General features: G+C 38.5%; 1 pseudogene; it reads right to left on the reverse strand.

Moving 5' to 3' along the window:
• Positions 1 to 19,519: 19,519 nt before the first annotated feature.
• Positions 19,520 to 19,912, reverse strand: LOC138393192 (small ribosomal subunit protein eS24-like; annotated as a pseudogene).
• Positions 19,913 to 20,147: the final 235 nt, after the last annotated feature.

A 20,147-nucleotide genomic window follows, 5' to 3' on the forward strand; every position in this document is an offset into this window, starting at 1 on the left:
TATGTCAATTTGGTGGTGTCCAGGTATTTGGTCAAATATTAATTATTTTGGATGTTTCTGCGCCGGTGTTTTGGAATGAGATTTAAACGTTAATCAGTGAGCTTTGAGTAAAGCACGTTGCCCTCCACAATGTCAGTTGGCCTCATCTAGTAAATTGCAGGCCCTAATAGAAAAGAAGTTGCTCCCCTCCCCTGCCCCCCGACATATACACGTGTCTCCTATTTGTTCTGGAGAAGCCTGACTAACGCAAGCAAGCGATGAGCATTGTGAGAAAAAGGGAGCAGGGAAAAAGGGGTTGAAAGCCTATTGCTTTTTTTCTTTCAGGTTTTTCACTTTTCCTTCCACTCTGATCCAGAAATTTTGGTTTAAACATGAGAATCTGTGCCTTTGTTTTAAAGCAACATGGGTGATTCTAATATGCATCTAGAATTGGGCTTATTCTTTCAAAATACTCTGAAGTTTAATCCTCACGGTTTACTTATATGAAGATGATGATGATTGTCTCTTCAGGAGCAGAAAATAACATTTCTTCTTTGCTTTATCATCAGGTTTATGGCATCTTTGAGCTCATAGGAACACTGGAAATTTTGTAGTTTAGCCATTCGCAAACTTCAACGAGACTGTAAGAATCAGCTGGGGTGATGGTTAAGCTACAAGATTCTGAGGCACTAGCTTCAGGATTCTGATTACTGGATTTGGGCCCAGGAGTTTACATTTCACCGGCATTCTGGGTAATTCAGTTGCAGATAATCAAAGAAACACACTTTGAGAAACCCCAGTCTAGTTCAGATGTCTCAGCTAGGCCCAGAAAGGGAAAGTGAGGCACTGAAAGTAACAGAGTCTGGCCGTGATACAGTTCAAATCCTGTTCTCTCCCTTTGCAGCTCTGGCCTCTTACCCTAGTCCAGGTGTCTTTCCTGGACTAGCAGCATCAACAACACCTGCAACCTTGTAAGAAAAGCAAATTTTAAAACCCAGCCCCAGGTGGCTAAATCAGAAACTCTAGGCCAGAAATCTGTGTTTTTCAGCTCTTCCAGATGATTCTAGTGCATACAGGTGTAGACTCATCGCCCCATCCCGTGTTTCTCTGAGATTGCTGGCTTCAGCACGTGGCAGTCAAAATGTGTCCAGGTGCCCCTCATTGGTGGTGTTGGAAATTTCCTTGATTACCTGCCCGGACCAACCCTACGCTAACCAGATGCCGCTCACAAGCAATTTGGAAGAGCCACGTGATAAGAGCAGCTGATGGGCGCGGCTGATGTGGACTCTGCTCTTTCAGCCAGTTCTCTCTGTGGGCCCTGATGCCTCTTTGTCCGTTTTCTCCATGTTCATAGCCTGCTTCCACCCTCGGTGCCAACACCAGGTAAGTGTTTTCCGATGGTTAGATGTGCAGAGTATATCGTGTGTTAAGGGGAACAAGGACTTGGGTCATGAACGTGGCCTATCTGAGAATTTCACAGCGTTCACCAACGGAGAACAAGGCACTTTGCCTATTAATGGATGTGGGCTCAAAAAATTGAGTGTCAAAAATCTCTTTCTGGGTTGCAATTTCCACTATCAATGGACAGAGAGCAATCCACTCATTTTTCTTCCTAAAGGAAGAAGGAGGTGCAGGACAGAGCTTTGCTCATCCCGAGCAGTTGCTTAATGATTATGATAACGAGCTGCATTTATACGGTGCCTTTCATCCAAATGACTCTACAGGCTGAATTTATGCTCACCATTGCTTAAAACATACTTCATAGAGTCCCAAGGGTATATCTCTCCTGGCCTTGTAACCCCTGCATTTGTTAAGTGTTCTGTGGTCTCTCTGCTTACACAGACTGCAAAGGAAAATGGATAATGAGCAATGGTGGTGCTGTAATTAAGGCTGGAGACTGACAGAAAGAAGATTTGATCTATGGCTGACTTTCTGGTGTGTCACTGGTCCAATTCATTGATGTGTTCTTCCGATTTTACATCTTTGTCAGGGGTTCTCTGGGGAGGGATTGCGTTAGAGTGTGGGAGCTGTGCGCTCGAACTACTAAAAAGCAAATCTGAATGCTTCAGACCCTTTGTAGGAGAGTGGTGCTCTGTGGACTCACTGGGCTCTGATGAATTCATTGCTAGGAATCGCCTGCCCAGCATGCAGGACTGGGGGAGAAAATAGAGTTGAAACGTGTGAACCCTTACAGTGAATTAGCAAGTAGAAGGGAGTCTGCCACCACTGAAGACTTTGCTCTTCCAAGTTTCTGATAATTGAAGGCAGAGCGATGATTTTTGACTGTGGTGCACATAGCTTTGTGTTGAGATATAGGAAAGGGGTATAATTGGGAAACCTGAGGTGACTGGGGGGGAACACCTGCCTTCACCAGGGGGTCCCCACTTCCAGTGTTCATAAGAATGTCCTGGTGAACAAACAGGAGGGCAAAGGGGCAAAGATGAAGGCATCATTAAACGGGGAGAAAGCTGATTAATTGACAAGGAATTCATGAGTCATGGGTAGCTGATTTCCTGGAAAATTTTCTTTCTCTATAACAGTTTTCCCAAGAGATGTAATAATCATATCTATGTGATAGCAGATGTGCCTCAAATGACCCTAAAAGGCTATTCTTCTTTGCGTCATTGGTGGATTCCTTTCATCTCGGGTTAAACCTTTTCATCCCTATGGGATATCCAAACAAGCATGCTATGGGAATGTGAAACCCTTGCGTTATGGCTACAGCAGGCAAATGTTAAATAAATAAATGATCTAATGATGGTATTGTTTCCCCAACATTAGAAATCTATACCCCTGATGACATAGGGTGATTTATGAACATTTTTTCAAACTTTAATAGTTACTTATTTTGATGAGGATTAGAAAAAAAGGACTAGCACATTAAACTGCATATTGGACATAAATTTAAGTAAAAATGAGGTATCTTATAGAAAACAAACATAGAGTTGAGCAAATATGGCAAATTATGTGCTACAGATAGAACTATAGCTTCAGAAATCGTAGATCAGTTTGTAGTAAATGTAAAATTAAGGTGAAAATAAAAAATACCGTGCGAGTAGAATAGAGGCCTCTGAAATGAGGGAATGATGCAAAGACCATGTGAGCCTATGAGTCTATGGAACACTGATTATTTCCTATTTTGCCTGTGAATTTACCCTCTCTGCTCTCTTCCTTCAGTTGTTACTATCGTCTAATCCAAGAAGTCTCCTTAAATAAATTAGAAGAATTTTGTAGTTGCTGGTTATTGAGAGAAATTCCATCCTAGTTTCTTAGGACCAAAAAATGTTGATTTTTCTCTTCTGAGTGAGAAGTAGGTGGAGTGGAAGGGATTTCAGGAAATCTGAAGGAGTGATACTTCATTGAGTAAAAGTCACGAGATGGTCACGGTGAGCTGAGGAATATCATTTTTTGACTTACTTGTCTTACAAAATACCAAGAAAGATAATAGAAATCATTTGTTAAGAACTATTTCTCTCCATTAAAAATGAGAGTATCTGAGGCTCAAAGACAAGCAGTGACTTGAGAGAAGTGTCACAGTGACAGTCGCCTTTCCATCAGTTTTGGAGCTGATGGTGGGTTCCATAGAAGCCCAGGAGTTCATGGAAGGGGAAGGAGGAAGTGCAAGAAGAGAGACACAAGTAAAATTCTGAATAAATCGCATATTGGCAATTGAGGAAGTTGGACTATATATTTTCCAAGCATCTTCCAACTTTTAAAGTGTGTTCTCTTTCCAACTTCTTCTTTTACTAAAGCAATGATTTAAAACTTTTTTTGAAGCAAGGACATTTTGGGAATCTAATGAAGCTATGAATCCTCGCATCAGAAAAACACATACACCAACAATTTTGCATTTAGTTAAAGGGATATAGCCTCTCACTAAAGACAAGTTGAGACCCTTGTAGTGGGCTACATTGTGGCCCCCTCAAAATAAGTCCACATCCTAAGCCCTGGAACTTCTGTGTATTTAGTCTATTCAGTCTGCTATAATAAAATACCATAAACTGGGTATCTAATAAACAACAAAAATTAATTTCTCAAAGTTCTAGAGGCTGAGAAGACCAAGATCATGGTCCCAGCAGATTCAGGTAATTATTAGGTAATTTCTCAAACACCAAAGGGGTGTTTGAATGGTGACCAAAAAGTATTTAAAATTTCTAACTTCTTTCTTACCTCTTCTACTACTGTTCTTAGCCATTCTTCAAGTGCCAACACAAATTTAGTGTCCTCTAAAATTTTCTTAGTGACTCAAACCACATTGATCTCTCCCTTTTCTGATGTATCACACTAATAGACTGTGAGTCGCACAATACAAAATCTGAGTATAAACCATTTTGGCTTGTTTGCCAATCACTTCATGTGCATACATCTGTTCTCCCCAAATCAATCGCTACCAACTCTACAATAGACTCTGCATTGATGAGTTACATGGCTGGGTATCGGGGAGTGTATGTGGCCCCAATGAAGGTCATTAGCTAATACCTGTTGCTTGGTTTTGGATATATTTTTGTGTGTATAAGCAATTGCCTGTGGACAATATCAGTGTAATAAATATAACGGTTAGAAGAAGGAAGATCAGAAACAAACATAGCATAGACTCCATCATAAAGGAAATAAACTTTGGAGAGAGACAGAAAAATGTGGCCCATTCCAACTGGGAGATGACTTTCAGAGTGACTCAGATAAGTAGCCATTAAAATACAATAAATCTCTACACAACAAATAGCAGTGGACGAGAAATAGATAGCTTCACACTTACCTTTAACAATACGCCTAAATAGGCTCAATTTAAATGCAGTTTTCGGGAATGTTGTGTTCAAATTATGTGTTTAGATGTGTGTATTCTATTGAAAAAAAAAAAAGCCCACATACTGTGTAATAAGTAAAGATTTTTCCTTCTTTTTTTTTTTTTTTTTTTTTTTTTTTGTTGAGACAGAGTCTCACTTTGTTGCCCAGGCTAGAGTGAGTGCCGTGGCGTCAGCTTAGCTCACAGCAACCTCAGACTCCTCGGCTTAAGCGATCCTACTGCCTCAGCCTCCCGAGTAGCTGGGACTACAGGCATGCGCCACTATGCCCGGCTAATTTTTTCTATATAGATTTTTAGTTGTCCATATAATGTCTTTCCATTTTTAGTAGAGACGGGGTCTCGCTCAGGCTGGTCTCGAACTCCTGACCTTGAGCAATCCACCCGCCTCGGCCTCCCAGAGTGCTAGGATTACAGGCGTGAGCCACCGCGCCCGGCCAGATTTTTCCTTCTTTAAAAAAAAAAAAAAAAGATACTTACATGAGAGAAATGTGCTTTTGGCCTAGCAGCGGGCCACACCTCAAATCTCTCCCCAATAATTCTCGTATTCCTGGGGTAGACATAGTTGAGGCAGAACATACGTGGACACTACATACAAAAATTAATGGTGAGCTTGTTGTTCTGGTAGTGTTTCTTGCACAGTAGTGTGTATCAGATTCAGTCTTTGGTGAAATATTTCAGTTAATGTATCTCTACTTTTCTCCATACAATCATTTTTTCCAAGTAACTGGTATCTCATTTCCTCTTTATGTCTGTCATAAGTAAAGGACCTGAGTGACCTTAGTTTCCTTGATCATCAGCCTGTGAGAACAGATGAGGTCACACTAATTGTCATTTGACAAAGGAATTCAAATTTTTGCAACTGTTCTGCCCTTCAAGAAAATCCATCTGTAGCTCTTCTGTAACCACCTATATCTGTTCTTGGCACTTCACCTATGCAGAGTGTCTTCTCAGATCTCCAGGAAGGTGAGGAAGATTGTTCCTCAATACGCCTAGTCCTGCCGAGCACCAAACTGCATAGGGAAGAACGGCCAATGTGCTGGAGCTTCCCTGGTGCAATGGCTACAGAATGGAATGGTGTGAGGTGAAGTGAGAGGAAAGCCTCTCAGTTTTTGGCATGTCACCATTAGATTGTCCTCAAAGCAATGCTGCTTGTGTCTCCCAAGGGTCCTTTAATGAACTAATCCCACAGTTGTTACATCCTTTAGGGTTAATCCAGAATCTGCTTTCTGCCCCTTCTCTCCCTTCTTTACTCTCCTCCCTGACATGTCTACAGGTCTGGATCTACGGCAGCTATCACAGCATATGCAAACTTGAGACTTCCCCACTGTGGCTGATTTTTGTCCCTGCATCAAGATGGTTCTTGGCATCTTCATTCCATGGGATCTGCTGCCCTGCAGGAAGCCCTCAGCCCCTCCCTTTCCTCTCTACCCCCCCTGAAGGGATTCCAAGAATCAGCAAACTGAGAGAGGAGATGTAAATGTGTAGAGGCCAGAGAGAAAGTAGAGGAAGGTGGATCCTTCTGAATAGTCCTGTCCTGAAAAAGACATGAGGCTCTCAACCTCTGAATGAGGATATCCTTGTTTCTGTTCTTTTCTTAGCCATGATAGTTAATTTGCTTTTAAATCTGATGAAAGATATTGTATATGCAAAACTACTGGTTAATAAACCATTGCTTTTATATTTCTCCAACTTATTTTGCCATCTTACAGGAACAGTCTAATGCTAAAATCTTTAATCCCAGGAGGATGGCCATGAAGACCTTTGATACCTTAGTCACTGAGATGGTGAATCTCATCAGGAAGATGTCAGCTTTAACTGATTTCTCATGTCTGAGCCATGTAGTCGTTAAGTGTTGATTCTTTGGGCTGAGGGCTTCTATCATCTGTGGATTATGGCTCTTCCAGTATCGCCTTTGCTCCAGGGATCTAATAGATTTGACACTGTCTATGGATTTGGGCATGGCAGGCAAGCAGAAAGAGTGAGCCCCAAGAGCCCAGTGCAGTGTAAGCAAAGGCGGATTTGGGTTAAGGAGACTAACACCTGATGGATAAGAAAGACCCCACTTTGAGAGGGATGCAAGAAGCCAGGAGAAAAATCAGGGAAAGGATAAGTACATCACAAACTAAATTCCACGTAACAAGCACTTATCAAATGTCTCTTATGTACAGATGTTATATGTACAAGTATAGTTTTTGTTATTTAGAGCTGGGCATGGGAATCACCTGTAGAGGTTATTTATCCTTTTGAATAAGGATGGCATGTCCTGCTCAGGCCTTTCTAATCAGTTTCTCCAGAGATGAAATCTGCAGATCTAAATAAATAAAAAAACATAGCCACAAAAAAAATCGTCCACAACTGATTCTATGCTTATGCCTATTTAAGAGTTTTTCTGCTGTGGCATCCAAGTAGGTAATTCATAGTGCCTATTCTCAAGGAGCTAACAGCATAGTAGGAGAGACCAGTATTTTAACAATTAGAACAGAGAAACTGACCTATATTGGATGGGGCTGTTCATGAATAATGTATTTAGATTCCCCCCCCCCCCAATTTTTTTGCATCCATGTAATCAAGTGAAATGATAAAATTGTTTTTTCTCAAATCTTCTTTATCTGGCTTAGTGTCAAACCAGTCTCATAATGGTTAGAAGTTTTTTTTGTTGTTGTTCTTTTGTTTTTTTTTCCTGTTTTCTGAGTCTGATTAGATAATCTGAGGAAATACCCGTTCCTTGCTGATGGGTATCATTTAGGGTGGATTTTTAAAATTTTTATTGAGGTGAAATTGGGTGGAATATTTACATCATTGATTTCTTAAAATTGTCATTGGTTCCAATTTTCTGCTGTTTTGGGTATTTTGATAGTTGTTCCCCAGAAAATTGGCCATTGTGTTTGTTTTTAAATTTATCTTTGTCATCCAGATGACAGATAGGACAAAGTTTCTGTTTCTGTCTTCAGTTGTGTTGCTTTTATCTAGTGTTTTATTTTTTTATAAGATAAAGCAGTGGATTTTAATATAATGGAATATGAAAAGTTTATTGATACAGTTTCAGATTTCGCATTGCAAAACTAACTTTTAAGAAACTATCACTTGCCTTTTTCAGATAATTGTGGATATTCTTTGAGATTATATCTAGTGTTCTTTAATATTTATTGTAGTATTTATTTTTCCCCAATAAGTATTCTAGTATGCATTTTTTCCCCCATAAGTGTATCTAATGCTTTGTCTGCCTTCGAAAAATACTGCTTTTAGTGTTTTTCTTCTTACCTTCTAGATTACATCATGTTTTGTTATATTAATTTCAATTCTTTATTTTTTATTCCATCTCTATTTTCATTTTGTTTGTGTTCTATTTCACGTTTTAAAGATGAATGTTTATTATTTTAAACCTTTGTTTTTTACCAAAAAAAATCAGTATGGCTATAATTCTACCTCACTGTAATACCATTTTAGCTGCTTCTTACCAATTATAAGATGTTTTAACTAATATTCAGTTCTAAGAATATTATGTCTAATTTGCTCTTTCTATTACATGAGTGAGTTGAAGCTTCCAAACTATTTTAAGACTCTGCCTATTAATTTTGAATCTAAATGCATTGTTGTCAATGATCCTTTTTGACCTAGTCTGTAATGTAAACAGGGTTTGTGTATATTCCATGAGTTTTGAAAATATGGATATTTATTACTTACTGGGTGTAGGAATATGTATATCCAAGTGTGTAATCAAATTTTAAGTTTAAAAGTTATTTAGGGCATTATTAACTTACTGTGATACAAGTAGATTAAAAGTCTCACTAACTTATTTTTCAAGACTGTGCATATTCAAAAGTATACAAGTTCTTTTAACTTTGTATTTCAAATTAAAACTTGCAGAAAAATTCTAAGAATAGTAAGCATAATGTCTATACAACATTTACCTAGATTCATGGGTTGTTAATATTTTACTCCATTTATTTTATTATGTGCTTGATCTGTGTGTACGTATATACACAATGATTTTTTTCCTGGCCCATTTAAGGGTAAGTTGGTTACATCATGCCCCTTTATAGCTGAATACTTTGGTAGGTATTTCCTAAGAATAGGGATATTTTAAATTATAATAGGACAGTTACCAACTTTAGTAAATAAGACCTTGTTACGATACTGTAACATACTGCCATATTCCATTCTCGTCAGTTAACTCAAGGCCCTTATAGCATTTCTTCCTCATCTAGTACTGAATCTAGCTTAAGGTCAAGTATTGCACTTAGCTGTCATGTCTGCTTTCATTTGGGACATTTCTAGGGCCTTTGTCATTTATGACATTGACATTAAGAATAAAATCCACATTCCCTCCCCCTTTTAATGAGATCTTTCTCATTTTGGGTTTTTCTTGTTTCTTCAGAATTGGTTTTAGATTATGCACTCTCAGTTGGAAAATTACATAGGTGGCATGTCATTTTCCAATGATCAACAGGAGCTTCACGATGACATCAATTTGATCACTCAAGGTTTATTTCTCCACTGTATAATTCTTATATCTTCCCTTACAACTAGATATTTTAAGACTAGGGCTACCCGGAATACACAAGATGGACTCTGACCCAAAATTTGGTTTGGATTTCAAGATTCATGATGCCACATACACATCAAGAAGGTATGAAAATGTATAATATTCACATAATTACAGACTTTTCGGGGAAGAGAACAGAACAGGCTTCCCAAGGTGATCCAAAAATGGCTTGTGAAAGAGTGAGGAAAGAGTGGCTTGCGTATTTTATTTTGGTTAGAGGTGAACAGGGGCTTGTTTGATTTCAAATTCTTGCCAGCCCCAAAGAAGGGAGCACCTGGACTTCCTTATCAGCTTGCCCAGAGTGGGGCAGCAAGGAAAGAGAGAAGAGTGAAGTCTAAAACCTGTCCACAGTAAAACATCAGACAATAGAGTCAGGCTGTTCATTATAAGAATACACCGTCCTGATTCTGAGTATAGTTTTTCCCTATTAATGATTCTTTCATGAATTATGAAATAATATTATTAATAATTATTACCATGATGGTTGCAAGATGTTTATTTTCCAAATCTAGCATGCCCTCCACATTCATCAGTCAGCCCTCTATATTTTACTGTAAACAAGAGCCCTCCCTATTGAATCTGTTCTTTCTTATAACTGAATGGTAACCTACAATCATTTCTAAGTAAGAATTTATTTCAAACAAATCATATACTTATTTTTATATTCACCTAAAGCTTTACCAATATTTTAAATCTTTGTTTTCACTCTACTTTTTTGTAAACTTCATGTCTTCCTTTTGAATTCATTTTTCTTCCTTTAATAATCAGTTTGAGTACATTTAGTCTTCGTATACTTGACAGTTCTTTATTTTGTTCTGGTTTTGAATGACGGGGTAGCATTTCTTGGTTGACCACCCTCAGCAGTGCTTTGAGTTAGGATCTATTGTTGCTGATGAAAAGTCTGCCTTCAATTTAATTGGCATTTTATTGAAGATAATTTGTCTTTGATCCCTGGTAATTTGAGGCTTTTGTTGTTGTTTTTTGTTTTTGTCTTTCTGGAGGGTGATGATGTGTCTATCTATAGACTTACTTGTCCTGCTTGACACTTTGAATCTGAAGTTTGGGATTCTCTTTGGTTCTGGAAAACTTTAAGCCATTCTCATTCAAATACTGCTGCTTTGCCCGTCTTCCCTTTTTCTTTGTTGTTTTGTTTTTGTTTTTGTTTTTTTTTTTTTTTTTTTTTTTTTTTTTTTTTTAGAACTTCTATCAAGTATATGTTAAGAGCCTCAATCCATCTTCTCTGTCTCTTGTTCTTTTATCTCTCTCTCCCTTCTCTATTGCTCTATCAGGGCCTGTGTGGGCAGTGTGTGGGGTAAAATGATGTTTATAGTACAGTTAGAGAGTGGCGTAGAGAGTTAGAGAGTTTTAGTTAGAGAGTGGTGTAGCCCCTTCTCTAACAACGGGAAGAATTTTTTGTTAATCTTTTTTTTTCAAAAAATGATCCACTGAAGATTGCATCTACGCTATTTAATTAGGACAGCAGACAATTCTAACAGTAGTTTTTTGTTGCTACTGCTTCTTTTTTAATACATACATTTGTCCTTTATACATTTTCTTCTCAAGTCTCCATTCACACATGGTTTGACTATTTCCTCAAAATATATCCAATGGCAGATTGTGTTTTGGGGAGGAAAAAATACCTGGTTGACTTTAACTTTTGCCCTAAATATTATTTTGGACTCTGATTTGGAGGATATATCCATGAAATGATCATTGTTTGTATAAATGTCAAGTTCAGTGACTGATACTTCATCCACTTTGAGATGTAGATTAATTGGAAATTCAAGTCAGTACCATGAATGAATCTAGTTCTGAGTTTAAGCTAGTGTTGATATCCGACACTATGGAAAGACATTGTATTTTAGCTACTATTGAAAAAGTTAAACATAAACCCTGGATATGAATAAAGAAACATTAAGAATTCTTCTATACACAATGAATCCACATCAAGTGGCACACAGGTGTATAGGGAATAAATTCATCTAGATACTTAGATTTTTCTCCATGAGAACAAGTATTCAGCCACTCTGATGTGAATGACAACTGTTTCAATCACCCAGACTCTCAAAGTTGTATATGAAAGCTGTCTATTCATAATGATTTTTTTCAGCTGTTTTCATTCAATTAAGTATTGTCCCTAAACTTAACCAGTTCTACCTCCATCATAAGTTCCTTATTTGTGTATAGACACAGTCAATTGATGTTTTAACTTGCCAGATCATTCAGGGTCCAATTCTTTAGAGTATTCACTCAGGGTTTGTGGAAGAACCACCAAACCTAAAATACTAATTTGGCCATGAATCTTTTTTTACAGAAAGGAGAAATTCAATATTACAAACACAAATGCATCCCCTCTATTGTCCCTCCCCAAGTTGCCCATTTGAAATCCAGTGTTTATTCCTGATTAGAGAAGTTAGGCAGCTTGTTATAAAACCCAGATCTTCAGTCTTTTCCCTTGAAAGGTGTTCTTTTTTTAACATGCATTCAAGTTGCACCTGGCTTTGTTTACTCAGTTATTCTTGCTTATGTTTATGCAGGCTGGTAGCACTTCTTAAAGTGGTGAAGATGACTTGTGCAGGAGCGGCTGAAGTCACAGTAGGGGAGACAGAGACCACAGAGCACTCTGAAAGCAAGGCTCTGTGGCAGGTGAAAATGTGATTCTGAAAGGTGTGACGGCAATTTTGGAGCCCTAACACATCGTCGTCTGCCCCCCAAGTCACCGTGTGCACCTGTTCTCTCCAGATACTTGCATTTTTCTCAGAATATTGCTGTTTTCTTTTTTTACTGAAAAAAGAAAACAATGGCATGGGTTCTGTCACACTGAATTTTAAAAGTGGCTAGGGCAAGGATAACAATAGTGATAAATGTGCCGGGAAGAAAGCTAGCTGCGTTTTCTCAATAGGTTTACAGGATTTTCAGTGGGAAGGTGTTAAAGAGGTTCACTGTTTGCCCTGGAGAGGCCTAATATCCAAACAGAATTAGGTCGAATTGTGCAGAATCACAAAAACCTTTAGAGTTTGACCTCTCCCTCTGAGATCTGGCTGATGATGAATTCTATTTTCTCCAGAGCCTAATAGTGTTTATGTATCCCCTCTGTTCACATAAATTCACCCCCTCTAATCTAAGAGGAGGGAACTACTGATTCCTTCCTGTGTGCTTTTTGCTATAAAACCCTGTGATTAGGATATAGGCAAGGAGAAAAAATAAAGACAGTATCTTTCCATGATATAATTATTGCTAGTAATTATAATCTTGATAATAGCAATCAGTTGACTTAAGTACTATTAAACTCCTTGCTTAGAGATTTGCCCACACATTTGTTGAATCCTCAATAGAACCTTATGAAGTTATTCTTGCCACCATTTTTCCACTGAGAAAAATGATTCTCAACCAGGTTAAGTAGTTGCCTGAGGTCATATTGCATGTTGACAGCGATGCCCATGAACTCACTGTTCTGACTCCAGAATTGGCCTTATGATTAGCAGACATTCATTTGATACTGTCTCCATGGTAGAGTGAATCTATTTAACTTTAGTCTTTTGAAGTGTGAATGTCATAAATTGTTGTTTAGACACATTTTGGTCCAAAATGGAAAGTTTGGGAACTGCTAGAGGCCTCTGGAAATAGAGTTACTGATCATGCAGTGTCAAAAAGAAGCAAAGATACACAGCTGTGAGTAAGACTCAGTCTGTTTTGTTCTCCTTTTTTATTTCAGGATATTACGGGGGTACAAGAGTTTAGGTTACGTATATTGCCCATGCCCCACCTGAGTCAGAGCTTGAAGCATGAAACTTATAGTGTTATAAAAGAACAAGACACTGACACAGCAATTAGCAAAATAATTATGGCATATTATATAATATATATAACATGCCAACCTTGTGCATATTCCAAAAGAATATAGGAGGCTGGGAATGCTTGCATTAGGAGAGCCCAGTCTGGCTGGCATATCTTTTCTTTTCTTTTCTTTTTTTTTTTTTTTTTTGTCTAGTAGAGTCTGCCTCTCATTCTAGAAACTAAAAATACAGTTGTCCTTCTGTATCTATAGGGGATTGGTCCCAGGACCCTTGAGGATATCAAAATCTATGGATGCTCAGGTCCCTGGTATAAAATGGATAGTATTTGTATATAACCTATGTACATATCCTCCTGTATGCTTTAAATCACTTCTAGATTGCTTATCATACCTGACACAATGTAAATGCTAGGTAAATCATTACTATACTGTAATCTCTTACTTGTATCTATGGTTTTGTTTTTTTGTGAATATTTTTGATCCACTGTCAGTTGAACCTGCAGACACAGGAACCCACAGATACAGAGGACTGACTATGTGCTTCCTTTCCTTCTTTTGTGGTTAGAAAAGTACCAGTGCCCAACAGCGGGGAGCTAGAAAGTCTAGAGCTATTGTTAATTGTCCTCCTCTGAAAGAATAATAAAATGACCTGTCTCCCCCTCAAAGACACCTCGAGTCTCTCTGAAAGACAGGAGCCCATCTCCAGATGAAACTGTATTAAGTTTGTATATTCTTACATTTCAAGGGGTTATAGATGTGCAACCTTGGAAACATCTCTGCACAGTAGACTAGGCTTTTCTAGTCCCTGGAGAGGTTTATCCATAGTGCAATGGTTAGAAAAAGGATTCAAGTCCACCATGTCCCCAAGAGGGAAAGAAGCAGCAGCTGCTTCGTTTCCCTTTGTAAGCAAAGGAAAAAAAATTAAATCATCCCTTACACCAGATGTAAAAGTGCCAAATGTCTCCTGGGGTGCAAAATGGACCAAGTTGAAAACCACTAGCCTAGAGCACTTGTAGCTGAAATAAGGTGAAATGGAGTGAGTGACAAGTTTAGCAATCAGGCAGGGACATGAAGTCCAACAAGATCTGGGAGAAAGCCTTGGGAAGAAAAACAAGCTTCACTTAGAGTAGTTTTGTCTTGGGTCAAATCTGCCTTTTTGATTAGAGGCTCATCTGGTTACTATTAAATTTTAATATTATTATTATACAGTCCTAATGTTAAAACAGAATAGGAGTGGACTTCAATAAAGGAACAGAAGTTTCACACATCTTGTCCCTCCTCCTCCTTTTTCTAGTTTAAAACCAGGCATTGGAGACTGTATTTCCCCCACAAAGAGCCAGTCTTTTACTAATTGTCTTTCTTTGCTCTTTGTTTTCTTAGGAAATTGCTTTTGAATATCTTGCTGACTCTCTCTCTCTCTAATTATTAGTGCCAATTTATGGCTGCCTGATGGAAGTCTAGTTCCCTTTATCTGATGTGTAATATATAAAAGCTAGTTTCCTTAATCTGCTGTATAACATACACAGCTTGGGTTCTTTAAAGCACAATGCCACATTTAAATACGGCAAGAAACTAGGGGTGAATCTAGAATGGCTGGCAGTGTCTTCTGCTCTCACGTCTTAATTAGAGGGGCTACGGATGCCATGAGATATCAGAAATAGCAAAGAAAGGCAAAATCCAACAAACCTTTTATTCTAATCATTATGGGACATGGGCTATAATGATGAGAGGAAGAAAGTGAAGTCGGGAGGAAATAAGAAAAGACAAAATGATACTGAGTAGTGAATCATGCATAAAATCTTTATGCATGTTCCTGGCTTGAGGTAGGCTTTGCAAGAGATTTTCTTGATTCTGTGCCAATAAAATCTGAGACAATTCTGTCTCTTGCTTCACTTTTGTCTTCTAATGTTGATGTCATAGGCTTAGAAGAGAGGGTCTTAATACGGGTTCCTGGTACAAATTGACGAATTGAGTATTTGAGTGGTGTCTTCGCATACATAGCACTGTTTAGAATCCCGATACGTGTCTGGATAGTCGGTGCATACATGTGGCACTCTTCCAGTGCCAACGGGACAATGTCAACCCTTAGCTCAAGCAGTAATAGTTTGAGGTGTGTGAGAAAGAGAGGCAACAACTAGTCAGGACACAGATGACTAAGTATGAGCTGGGTAGTCTTCCTGTTTGTACCCAGATAGGGTCCTTGCGGCCCATTTTCTTACCTCTTTTTTCCCTCTTTCTAGTTCTTCCTTTACAACAGTGTAGGGGAAAAAATGTGCTCTTCATTGGTAAACTATACGTTACCTATAGCACAGCCTTCTACTTTATGCCTTACGTTCTGATTCTATGGGAGCTATTTTAAAACTCTGGAAATTGCAGGTACCCAATGGGCATGTAAGTTCTGTCCTGTCTGATAGGTTGACTTTCTTCTCTTCTTTCCTCTGTGTGTGGGGAGGGGATGGAGGAGTTTGTCTCCATTTGTAATTTATCTCAAGATTCCTTTATTCCATATAAATTTGTGCTTCTGTGACTTGTCTTTTCCGTAGGTTATAACATCTGCTGGTTTCATTATGAGTTAAATCTTTAACATTCATTTTTATATTTGTATTTGAATCATCATATTACCTTTTCCTGAAAATTATCTCTTAACCAATTTACCTCATTTTGGCTCTAGAGTGCTGGAAGTATATGTTTTACAGCTCATAAAAATGAGGGTTGTGGTAGAGTGTGGATAGCTGTCATATGAATAGATGTACTCAGATGTTAGGTTTGGTTGTCCCAACCCCTCCCCTTCCCCACACACACGAAATTTAGATGTGGCCGGTTGCCACATCACACCAAAAACATTCTTTTTGGCTCAATCTACTTGCATGGGCACAGTTTCTTTCTTATGAGATTTTCTGTACATGGGAGAGAAATCATGAATTTTGTCCCATTGCTTTGACAGTCCAAAAGACTCGAGGGCTTAAAATATTGGATGGGAGAACTAGATTTTATGAGCTGATAGCAGTTTGTTCCCTGGGATCACTACCTTGATTTGTTTTCATTTTACCGCATAGATGAAATCACCAACTATTGAATAGTAAATTCATCAGATTAGATGTTTGGCATAAAGGAAGGCTATAGGTAGCAATACCAAAATAAGCAATTTAAATCTGTTGTTTCCCTGATTCACAGAGCCATTTTTCCAGAGAATATGTCAGGGTCAGTTAAATCTATGAAAATCAGAAATGTCATTCCAGCCTCCCTGCTTCTACAGAGCTCTGCTTCACTGAAGAATCACACCTAAAAAAAATACATCTTTTTGGCAGGGCCATTATCTTTCTTGATGAGATATGAGCATATTAGAGTTGATTCTCATGTGAAATTACTGATGGTGTTAGATTGAAAGAAAGATAAAATGAAAATGAATTCACTTCAAACTAACAAGATATGGCATCAGAGATGTGGGCGATCAATAGACGTAAGCCTTATACCTTACTTTTAATACATAAACATCAGAAACACCTGGGAAACACCTTGTGTTCAGGTGGAAGGTAAAAGTCCAATATGTTTAGAAGTATCTGGGGGCCTAATTGCATTTATTTTTGGAAGGATGAGGTGCTGGTAACACAAACACAGTTAAATTCTCAGTTTCAAAGCCAGCATAAGATGGCTTTACGTATGAAACGTGTCCCAAATTTTCAGATGCTCTTGTCTTGATAATCATGATAATAACGGGAGGGGGGGGATCTTGTACTAAGACATGGGCAGCTTCTGTAAATATATCCTTTTAATGTTTGGATTCTGTACCTTGATTGAAAATAGAAATTAGATCCTATTAGATCAGAACATGAGACTTGAGCAGAGCTGTTACTCTGGGGACTCTTTCCTTTCCAGCTCTCAACTTCTCAAATTATTTTTCTTATTGTCTATCATCACAAATATGTGTTAGTGTAAGTGGATCTATCCTACACACATCAGGGCTCTGGGATGGACTTGAGAGGCCACGGATACATCCTGTTAGCCTGAAAAGGTGTGAATAAAGCCAACGTGGAAGATGGCTGCCTGTCAATTTCACTCCCCTAACAAGGAGGGGTGGCAGTGAACACGGGGAACAGCACCAGCAAGCTAAGCCCTCTGCTCCTTCATTACTTTGACATATTTATTGACCACCTCATGTGACAAATAATAAGAACTGAGGATTCATTGGTAAACATTCAGAGTCAGATCTTATCTTCAGAAACTTTAATGGGCAAGTCAGAAGTTAAATGAATAACTTACAAATAAATCACTTAAATATTTGCCTTTCTTCACATCGATACAAATGCAGGCACGGAAAGCTCTCTTCTCACCCAGTTGCTTCAGGGTCTTCCCCCAAAAGTTACCTTTGCCCGTGTTCTCAGTGGAGTGTGCCTGCTCTTAGCAGGCATGAGTTTTGTAGTTTTCCCCTCCATGGTTCTTTGCTTATAGTACCACTGGTGATTAATGATGCAGAGAAAGAGACAATCATTAGGAAAGGGAAGGCAAAATAGCGAACAGGAATTGCGGAGGACCTAATGCTGAAGGGAGAAAAGTGTATGAGGATATTGACGATCTGCAATGTTTTTCCTGACTTTTCTTGTGAAGAAATAGGGAGCTGAGTTCTTTCGTGGCTTTCAGGTAGAATGTGATGACAGAAAATCGATAATGATTACACCATTATTTTAAAGTATTACCAGCAACAACAACAACAACAAATTTTGATTAAAAGGAATTACAGTAGCCTTTAGGATATCCTTAGAAATTCAGGAAAATAAGTATGACTTTTGTTCTCTGCCAACGTTGGAGTTCTCCAGCAATAATACGAGCTTCACTGCAGAAAAGAAACATGCAAGATGAACCTATTTCCTGTGTGCTCCTGCTCCCTTTTCTGCTGAGCAGTCAACCTGGTGGCACAGTGAAATGGAAGTTTCCTGACTTGGAGATACTCATGTTCATCCTTTGAGAAACCCTATTGGCAAGATCATGTTAAGTGCTCTTATATAAGTTTAAGGTTGGAATAATTTTTCTCCTTGAATGCCACCATATAAGTCAGTCTTAATGCCCCATTAAAATAAATGAACATGTGTTAATGACACCAACTTAGGCCTCTTTCGTGAATGGCAATCAGGGCTGGGGATATGGAGCTATTCTGTGTCCAGTGAAATGTGCCCATGAAGACGAGATTACTCACTGTCGTCCACAAGCTAATCAAGCACAGCTCAAATAGAAATCCAAATCAATCTCTTAATCAGTGACTCACTCCAGCAGTTCCAAGCCCCTGCAATCAACCTGGTAATTACTTCACCTGGAACTGCCTTTTTGGCGCTGGAAAGTTTAGATCTGGTCCATTTTACAAAGCTTGATGGATTTCAGAGAAAATTGTTGTCATCTTTGTCAGGGAATTTAACCCTCAGCTTAGTTTCCTATGATTTTCTTCAGGGTAGGTTTTGGGATACCTTCAGGAGTTATTAACTGGTTTTCAGAGGAGGAAATTATTTTATCCAAGTCACATGGCCATTATACATCACAACCAGAGTTCAAGCCCCTTGTGTTTTACCAAAGCGTGTACTTTTAACCCATTATTCTATAGTTTGTCCTCATCATTCGGAGAGGGTTACACAGGCATGCCGCTTTGATGGATGGTGTGTGTATATAGACGTGTTGTATAGCACTGACATCCTAGGTTGTAAGGGAATTTCAAAACCTCAAATCCATGCTGCTGCAGTGATTTATAATTATTTGTTTATGTAATTTGTTTGTACAGATTGATAATGAAAATTAATTACTTGTTATGAGACTGTCCTAGCACATTAACCCCCTCAGGATTTCTACTTAGTTCTGGTGATTGGCTGTGCTTCCTTCTTGTTTTTCTTATGTGTTTTCCCAACCTCCCAGCATTGACCCCGAGGTTAGCATTCCTTTTTTGTTTGTTTGTTTCTTTACTTTGGAAAATTTTTCTCTTCCCCTCCCTGGCCTGACGGGATAATGGGCTTCCTTTTAAATGAGAATGAGTATAATGTTTGCAATTATTTACAAATTTTTATTTTCCCTTTTTTTTCCTAAAAGAATGCAATCATCTACTGAACATCAAGCTTCATCAGGGTTGTAAAATCTGATGAGCGTCTGGAGAGGTAAAGTTTGAAGAGGAAGAACTTTTAAACAGAATAAAGTTAATATATGCTTGACACTTCTTCCAAAGAAACTAATGAACAATCACTGCATACCTGCCAATGTGTGAGGTTTGGTGATGGGCTGTAGGGAGTATCAAAGATGCAGAAAGCAGAGAGTCCTTTTCCCTCTAGACGAGATTGTGTGTGTGTTTCTTTAAAGGCTTTTATCAATCTTCTTGTGAAAAATCCACACAGTGGCTTCAGATAATGTCATTGCAGAATTTTTACTTCTTTGGCTTTTTGCCAGCATCAACATTGGCTTTTGCAATTCTCTTGACTTTCTTCGTTCTGTTCTTGCATTCCTTTTGCTTCTTCTCATATAGTTTCATGCCTTGCAAGTCTGTGTTGGGGTTCATTTTTCTTTGCATAATTCAAGGAATCATAAATCATGCCAAAGCCATATGTCTTGCTACCACCAAAGTGAGTTCTGAATCCAAATACAAAGATGACATCTGGTGTGGTCTTGTACATTTTGGCTAGTTTTTCCCAAATTTCTGTCTTTGGTACTGTTGCCTTCTTATAGTGCTATGGTGAAGAACATCGATGACCATTTGTTTTCTCTGAAGTAGTCGGTTGGTTATGAACTTCCCAGTCTGGATAGTTGCTGGGTCGTTCATGATGGTGGTCAATCCTCAAGCAGCCAGGGAGGAAAAAACAGTCAAGGTTTAATCTTCTTACAATATATTCCCATAGCTTCATTTTCTCTCTTTCATGACATTTTTCACAGTTGACATTACTTGTTGGGCTGACTTCTTCTAATCGACTATAACTCTGTGAAGGTGAGCATCACGGCCAATTTGTTAGCTATTGTGCCTTTTGCACAGTTCCAGACACTGTGCTTAATAATTGAAT

This window comes from Eulemur rufifrons, chromosome 10 (assembly GCF_041146395.1).
Source record: "Eulemur rufifrons isolate Redbay chromosome 10, OSU_ERuf_1, whole genome shotgun sequence".
Lineage (NCBI taxonomy): Eukaryota > Metazoa > Chordata > Mammalia > Primates > Lemuridae > Eulemur > Eulemur rufifrons.